Below are 9166 nucleotides of genomic sequence, written 5' to 3' on the forward strand. Positions count from 1 at the left end.
GGCACCACAGTAGCCTCTGGGGGCCAGAGACAGCTCTGCCTCAGTGGGAGGGGGGATGTGACGGGTGGGAGAAGGGAAATCTGAAAATTAACAACTACAACTCACTGTGCTAAACGATAAATCAAAATGGAGCAGTGTGTGTGTGTGTGTGTGTGTGTGTGTTTGGGATGTAGGAGGGAAGAGTAAAGGGGAAGTCCTAAGCCACACTCCCAGCCCAGACAAAAGTCTGGCTTTTCTGGACCTCCTGCTGAAGGGTATTGCGGCATAATAGAGCCCTGATACACAGTAATGAGACAATTTGGGGCTGACAAATTGGCCCCCGTAGGAGAAAGTCACAGCGCTTGAGCTCCATCAGGAGCGTCGGAATGATTCATGGGGCAGCGCTGGAGCAAGCCTGGGATTGGCCTCCGGCCCAGCACGAGATACCGGACCTCACTTTCTAGAGAGAGGGGTCTTTAAAAAAATTTGTTCAGTAATTTTTTAAATATATTTTTATTGACTTCAGAGAGGAAGGGAGAGGGATAGAGAGAGATAGAAACATCAATGATTAGGGAGAATCATTGATCAGCTGCCTCCTGCACACCCCTACTGGGGATCGAGCCCGAAACCTGGGCATGTGCCCTTGACTGGAATTGAACCCGGGACCCTTCAGTCCTCAGGCTGATGCTCTATCCACTGAGCCAAACCAGTTAGGACAGTAATTTTTTTATTGAAGGCCTATTCCTGGTCCTTGACAATACAATGATGAGTATAACAGGCTTGGTCTATGGTCCTTATGAAGTTTACAGTAAAATATTAAACAATTATACAAATAAAACTGCAACAATGTTGATAAATGCTATGAAGGGGAAGGTCAGAGGGTTTACCTGTTAGACTGGCACAGATCAGAAGGGTGAGTAGAGCTTCGCCAAGTGAAGAGAACGTGTTTCAGGCAGAGGGACCATCATAAGCAAAGGGCCTGTGAGTATAAGGGCCTGAGTGCAGGCCAGTCCAATAAGGACAGAGAGCAAGGTCAACTTGTTTTAAATTTCATTCATTGATCCAACAAATACTTACTGAGCACCTACTAGGATCTGGGCACTGTTCTAGAAGCAGAGAAAGAGCAGTGAACAAAACAAAGACCCTGCTTCTCATAGAACTTTTAGCCTAGTAAAAGAGACCCCATCATAACAATATTGGTGAGAGAGACTACTTGTTGGATCCAGCCATAATAATAGCAGTTATCATTTACTGAGGACCTGCTACATCCCAGGTACTGCCAGGCACTTCATATTTGTTGTCACTAATCTTGCCACCTACCCCATTGGTAGGTATTATTTCCATTTTATAAATGAGGAAATGGAGAAGCGTAAGAGTAAGTGACCTGCCCAAACCAGAAAGCTAGGAAGTTGGAGTTGCCTGGCTCCATCTGACCTCAAAGCCCCACCACATCACTAGCATGAACAGGTGGAGAAGCGTCATCGCCTGATACAAGACAGAGCAAAGATTGGCATCACTAAGACTGCCGCCACCAAGGAGTGTGCTCGAGCCACCCTGAGCATCCTGAGCCCCCTGCCAATGTAGCAGGTGGCTTTCTTTTGTGGAGGCTTCTGTGCCTGCACCCAGGGACTGTTGTGATCGCATTGCTTATAATTACAACTCCAGTTGAAGGCACTATTATTGCTACCCACATCCCCTTAATGGCCCTCAATTACATCGATGCACAGAAGCCGAGGAGCCAAGGATCACCGATATCTGAACAAAAAGTGCGGTGGGAACCCAGAGAGGTAGCCTCACTCTGCCTGGAGGAGAGCAGGCTTCCCCACTGTCGATGTGAAACACTTCTCACCCAAACAGTCCCCGTGAGTGGGTGGAGAGACCGAGGAGGCACGTCTGGGTTTTTCCTACAGGTCTTGTCATTTGATTGTTCGGTATCGCTCTGAATACAGAATGAAGACATTTCTCCATCTTTCAGCAAATGGAAATTTTCAGCTGCAATTCAAAATTTCTCCACGGGTTTAACTCATAAAGGATTATACCAAAGAAATAGTTTTTCTGACAAAGCTAATCAGACATGAATGGTAAGAGGTATTGCATCGTAATTAAGAGTGTAAGCTCTGGAACTGAACCATCTGGTTGTGCATCTGAACTCTGCCACTTGCCAGCTCTATGACCTTGGACAAGTTACTCGACTTCTCTATGCCTTAGCCCCATAATCTGTAACATTGGAGCTAAAATTTGTACCCACTTCACAGGGTTGTTGTAAGGATAAAATGGGTCTGTATAAGTAAAGTGCTTAGCATCATGTTAGGTACATTGTAAGTGTACTCAATAAATAATTGGCTAGAAAGAATAGTGGCACAGTAAGCACATTATAAGTGTTAGCTATTATTAGTAGCAGTAGCCATTAACTGCATATGTATTCGAGGCTAAGAGCTCCACGTGGATTATCTAATTAATGCTCCCAAAAACCTAGTGTGGAAGGTGCTATTATTATCCTCATCCTGTAGATGAGAAAAGTGAGGTTATGTGAGGTTAAGTAACTTGTCAGAGGTTACATAGCGAGTAGGCAGCCGGATTGGGACTCAAATTGAGGTCTCTCTGACTCCAAAGCTGATGGTCCAAAACGAAACGTATGGACTGAAAGTCAGCAGTCAAAAGAGTTGATCTGAGCTGTCTGGCTACTAGAGACACCTGCAGGACGGTGCTGGCAGGGACAGCCAAACGACTGGGAAGAAAAGTCATGACAAAGAGCCAGGTGGGTCAAAGGGAAGGACACGAGGTTACAGCCAAGAGCCTGGAAACTTGAGCCTGGCACCCACTGAGCTAAGAAATATGAAAGAGAGAGAAAGCAAGAAGCTAAGTACATGAAAGAATTAGAGTGAGTCAAATGGAGCTAAATAATTATATTTTACTACTGCATGTGCTTAAATATGTCAGCTTGCCTCTGTATGTATACATATGTATCGAACATATGTCCTTTGCCTGTGTGTGTACATATGTAGTAGTGTATCAGCTTGCCTCGGTACATATGCATAAGTGCCAAGCATATGTCAATTTGCATTCTGTGTACATATGTTAGAAATGAGTATGTATCAGGTTGCTTCTGTGAGAGCATGCATGCATGCATATTTGAGTGTGACAGCTGGGCCCCGTGTTTGTACATGCACACTTACATATGTGTATCCATGCACACGTTACGGTATATAGCCACTCATCTGTACAGTACATGTGAACTTGAATAGTGACAGCTGTTTTCTAACTCTCCTCCCTTCGCTCCCAGTTGAAAAGTATTCCCTACAGTCTGATGGCCTCAGGATTCAACCTCAGGGTTAATACCGTTAGACTCGGCACTTAGTCTGGGTTCCTAATTAAACAAGTTGTAAAACAGACCACATTCTGATGCTGTTCCTCTCAACGCAGAGCAACAGCGGTAAGACTTAGAGCAGCTCTAGCTGTGGTGGCTTCAACAACAATGGAGCAGGGTCAGGGCAGGGCATGGAGAGCACCACCATTCATCCAACATTTATCCAACAGTATTTGTGTTCCGTGCCAGGCAACCATGATAGGCAGTGAGGATGGAAAGGAACAATAGACACAGTGTCTGTCCTACAGTCTACCAGGAAGTCAGACTTTAAACAACCATTTACAATTGTGAAGAGTTTTATGAGGGATGTGTGAACGCATCAGACAGGGACCCCCTAAGGTACCAGGGGCTGGAGGTATTAAGGAAAGCTCCCCAAAGAAGTGATATTTAGCCCGGCCGGTGTTGCTCAGTGGTTGAGCATCGACCTATGAACCAGGAGGGTATGGTTCGATTCCCAGTCAGGGCACATGCCCGGGTTGCAGGCTCGATCCCCAGTGCGGGGCATGCTGGAGGCAGCCGATCAATGATTCTCTCTCATCATTGATGTTTCTATCTCTCCCTCTCCCTTCTCCTCTGAAATCAATAAAAAAATTTTTTTTAAAAAGAAGTGATATTTAAACTAAGGCTAAAAGACTGATGAAGAGTTAGAAGCGGGTAAAGAGGGAACAGTATTCTATAAGTTCCACATGTAAAAATGAAATAAAAAGTAGGGCAAGAAACAGAGATAAGGCATCTGTGGCTGATCCCAGTGAGGAGGCAAATCACACAAAGAAGGAAGTTGGAGACCTCCGGCAATAAGGGCTGGTCATACAGGGCCTTTTAAGCCAGAATCCAGATTCAGACTTGAGCCTAAGATTACAAACAAGGAACAACCCTGCTCAGAATTCTGTTTTTAAAAGATCACTTAGTTAAATGTGTGAACTATAAGGTATGTTAATTGTATTTCAATTAAGCTATTTTTAAAAATCACTTGGGCTGCAGTGTGCAAAATGGACTGGAAAAGGCAAAACATACCCAAGGAAACCATGGAAGAGCTATGGCCGTGGTCTAGGTGAGTGATGATCATGGCTCTGACTAAGGAAGATAGGGACAAGTCAATAAATTAGATTAAGAAGCTAAACTCAATAGAATTTGGTGACTGACTGGGAGGTGAGGGAGAGAAAGTGTCAAGCCAGGGCCATTCCTTGTTCGCCAGCATTTCCTAAAAAATCCACCTTTGGAGAAAAAGCAGGTTTGGAGAAAGGGTGATGACTTCAGTTATGAGGGGCCAGTGGCCCTGACCGGTTTGGCTCAGTGGATGGAGCGTCGGTCTGCGGACTGAAGGAGGGGCCAGTGAAGTACCTGTACTGATCTGTCCTGCAGCGGTTGGATTTTAAGTCTGGTGGACCTCTAAGTGTGGGAGTCATCAGAGGATAAATTAATTGAAGTCCTGGAAGTGGGCGTGATGACTTAATGAGATACCATAAAATTAGAAGACAAGAGGGCCTAGGGCTAGGCTGAAGCCCTGAGGAGCTCCAGTGGAGGGAACAATGAAAGAACTACCAGAAAATAGGAGGAAAACCAAGGGACAAAAGTGTTCCAAAAAGCAGGACATGGTCAACTGGTCAGATGCTGCTGAGAGGTAAAGCAAGATAATTACTGAATAGTGTCCAATGCGTACAGTCTCTTGAAGTCATCGGTGATCTTAGCAAGAGCCATTTGGTGAAGTGGTTGGGGCAGAATCCAGATTAGAGTTTACTGAGACGTGAGTAGGAAGTGGGAATTGGAGACAGAACATTTAGAAAGCTTGGCTGTGAAGAGAAGAGCAACAAAGCTAGAGGTGACTGTGGCTGGAGGGGGGACGTTTCTAGATGAGACTGTAACAATTTCAGGGCGTGGGAGAGAGTTGATTACACAACACAGGTGAAAGATAATTATCAGTAGTATAAGACATGAAGGGGTGAAAGTCAAAGCACAGATGGAGTGACTAATTTTTTAGAGAAGATATTTTCTTCTTTGTAATAAAAAGGAAGGTAGAGAGAATGAAAGCTGATGCAGGTGGTTTTGTGGGTATGGTAGTGAGATACTGAGGAAATTCTTGAATCCTGGCTTCTATGTGCTAGAGAAGGGCAGTAGAGTCAGGTGGGGGGAGTAGGGGTAGAGGGGGAGTGGCTGCATCAAAAGGTAGCTTAAGGTAGCTTTGATGCCACTATAATCATCATCAGCCCCCTCTTAGCCTTTCACCCCAATCTTCATCATCATCTTTGATGTAGGCAATTGCTTCCTCAATCTTATATAAAAAGTTATTTTTTAAAAAATGATTTATAACATGCCATGTATATAACAGATACCACTTTTGACCAGATTACTGTCCCAAATCCCTATTACACAGAAATTTTGGATCAGATTTGAGAAGGGTGGAAAAAATTGAAGTCATTGATGATAAGGGGAGCGAACACGTGTGAGTTCCCCCAGGAGAGCTCAGGAGAGATGGATAGCACCGGCGACAGACACTAGGTAGAGAAGCAGCCTGGAGCAGGGGTGCCGAGGAGAGGAGATTAGGAGCCTTCTTTCTCAGGTGAGCATTTATCCGCATTGGAGAAAAAAACTATCCTTCCTACTACTCACCTCCAGCAAAGGAATTCTAAAGGAGCTGCTGATCTCTTAAGAACATTGGGGCAAAGTGGAGCCTTTGCTTTCTGAGTAGCCAGCGTGACTTGAGGTGACCTGAATTCAGATGTTCTCACATCTGGCATACCTTTCTTCCATATGAATCCCGGCAAATGGCAAAGGTTGATCTAATCATTTTGCAATCCCCATGAAATAACTGAGTAATGGATGATCATCAATGGATGCTAAAACCATTGTATGAAAGGTTGTTAGGGAAAAGGATATTCACAGTCTTAAAGTATTACTCCACAGACAACCTATTAACTCTGAGTGAAAGGAAATCGCTTTATAATGGAGAGATCTAGCAGATATAGCCTTCACCAGGTGATCAAATTTAGCCTCACCAATGGTGGGGCAGCTTTTGCTCATGTAGCTCCCGAAATGATGTAATGAGAAGTAGATGACATTATCTACATGATAGTCTTGCCAAAGGAGTTTAACCTGAATCTAATCACAAGGAAGTAATAAAATAAATCCAGAATGTAGGGTGCATTGACAGGGCCTGAACTAAAAAGAAATTGAATGTCACGAAAGACAAAAAAATGAGAGAGGCTTGTTCTAGATTAAGTCAGACTAAAGAGACAAGACAAGCAAACGCAATAAGCCTGGGTTGGATCCAAGTACATAAAAAGCAATAAAGGCATTCTTAAGACAACTGAAGAAATTGGATGTAGACTACATATAGATGATATTATCTTTGATGTTATTTTTCTTAGGTGTCATAATGGGATTGCGGTAATGTAGGAGAATGTTCTTAGTGCATGCACACTGAAGAATTTAGAGGTGAAGTGTCATACTGTCTGCAACTTTCAAGTGGTTGAAAGAGGAGAGAGAAAAGCAAAATGTTAACAACTGGTATATACAGACTTTTTTTAAAAAGATGAAAAAAGAACTCAATGCAGTCTATTTCTTCAATACTTGAAACTTTTTTTTTTTTTTGCTATGACCTTGGATCACTTTAGGCCTATAAGCATAAACTGTCCTTAATGTGCTAAATTAGATTGAAATCTTTAAAAGCATCATAGCAAGAAAATCGCTCTGCAAAGCTTTTTGACATAAAAGAACTTCTAATTGTGCAGCAGTATAAGTGAGGATGTGGTAAAGTGGGAGAGAAAGCCGTGAAATAATAAGAGGAACTTTCCTGGAAGTCAGGGAATCTTTGCAACCAGCACTTAGCCACTGGAGATGTCAGCTTCCTGTCTTCAGCATGGGGCTAATGGTATCCCCTTCGTGAGTCTGCTGTACAGGTTCAGGAGAGACAGGATGTGAAAGGCTTTATAAACAGGAAACAGGGATGCAAGTGAAGCGATTCTTATTGTAAGACCATGGTGATGTCCTATTAGCAGGGATTCCCGAACTTTGATACCTGACAAGCAACTGGGAAGCTTGGTAAAAGTGTAGATTCCCACCCTGCCCTCAGAGGTTCTGATTCAGTAGGTCTGGGTTGGGGCCCATTATTTGCTTTGAGAAAGCACCCCCGATTCTCCGGTGCAAGGGATCTGAAACCACACAAGAGAGCTGCCCTGGAGGTCACTGTGATCTAAAATCCCTGCTACTCAATGTGTGGCCCATGATCGTTAAATGCAAAATCTGGCTCCACCCCAGACCTACTGAATCAGAATCTGTGTTTACAACAACATGCCCAGGTGATCCCTTTGCACACTTAGAATACAGGAGAAACACTCATCTACATGGCAAGACTGATTGATGACTTCTCCTTTTTGTCTTGGGCACTGATTCCCCGTCTGCTCTCAGACAGATTCGGGTACCACCTTTGCCATTGCGGACATCTTTACTAACATCACTCATCTCTTCTCTCTGCTTCGCTTTGTTTCTAACATGCCTTCATAAATATAACCAGACAAAGTGTTTATTTCCTTCCATACCTTTAACTGCCTAACCAAAGCATACTGGGATCTAAATCTAGCTAAGCTAAGTGTGTTTTTTATTTTTTATTGTGGTGAAATAATATAAAATTTACCATTTTACTTTTTTAGGTGTAAAGTTCAGTGACATTAAATACATTCACATTGTTATACAATCATCTCCAGAACTTTTGCTGTGTGATTTTGAATGTCACTTAACCTCTCTAAGCTTCGTTTTGTTATCTTTAATACATGGATAATATTACCTACTCCTGCAGATTAGTTTAAGAATTAAATAAAATAATATACAAATGTGCCTAGGACCCATAGACAATGTTCAATAAATGCTAACTTCCTTCCTCACATTTGAAGTAGGTTTTTATTTTTTTAATATTGATTTTCTTACAGAGAGGAAGGGAGAGGGATAGAGAGCTAGAAACATCGATGAGAAACATCGATCAGCTGTCTCTTGCACACCCCCTACTGGGGATGTGCCGCAACCAAGGTACATGCCCTTGGCCGGAATCGAACCTGGGACCCTTCAGTCCACAGGCCGATGCTCTATCCACTGAGCCAAACCGGTTAGGGCTGAAGTAGGTTTTTAGACAGCCCTGGATGTTTATAACAAATATCATCTACTGGAATCAACTGATGAGAATTTTAAAAGCATATTCAAAAATGTACATATTCTGGGCACAGTATTGCCTTAGAACAGAGCAATTTAGAAAGTAGAAGGATTCTATATTCTAGAGAATCGGGCAATTTGAAACAGATAAGTAAACAGCAGCCAATTACATTTTGTTGGGAAAATTATATTTTGGAAAGCAACAACCCTTTTGTGCCCATTATATAGAAATTCTTGTATTGACTATATTTAGATTGTTTTATAAACATCATTATACTTTTATCAATAAATTTCACAAATGGTGCTTTCAACCTTGGGGCTGATCAACTTGGATAAAGCATTTGAACTCTATTTATGTACATATTATCTTTTTTTAAAAGAATTTTTTTATTGATTTCAGAGAGAGGAAGGGAGAGATAGAAACATCAATGATGAAAGAAAATCATTGATTGGCTATCACCTGCATGCCCCCTTCTGGGGATTGAGCCTGCAACCCAGGCATGTGCCCTGACCAGGAATCAAACCATGACCTCCTGATTCATGGGTTGATGCTCAACCACTGAACCACACCAGCCAGGCAGTACACATTATCTTTTAAAGAGAATGTGATATTGAAAACTTGGGTTACATGATGTAACTTTAGCTTCAGAATTAGACGATTTAAAATAGGTGAAGGAATGC

The sequence above is a fragment of the Myotis yumanensis genome, unplaced genomic scaffold, assembly GCF_028538775.1.
Source record: "Myotis yumanensis isolate MYYU_CA2020_CCGP unplaced genomic scaffold, mMyoYum1.0.hap1 SCAF_12, whole genome shotgun sequence".
Taxonomy (NCBI): Eukaryota; Metazoa; Chordata; class Mammalia; order Chiroptera; family Vespertilionidae; genus Myotis; species Myotis yumanensis.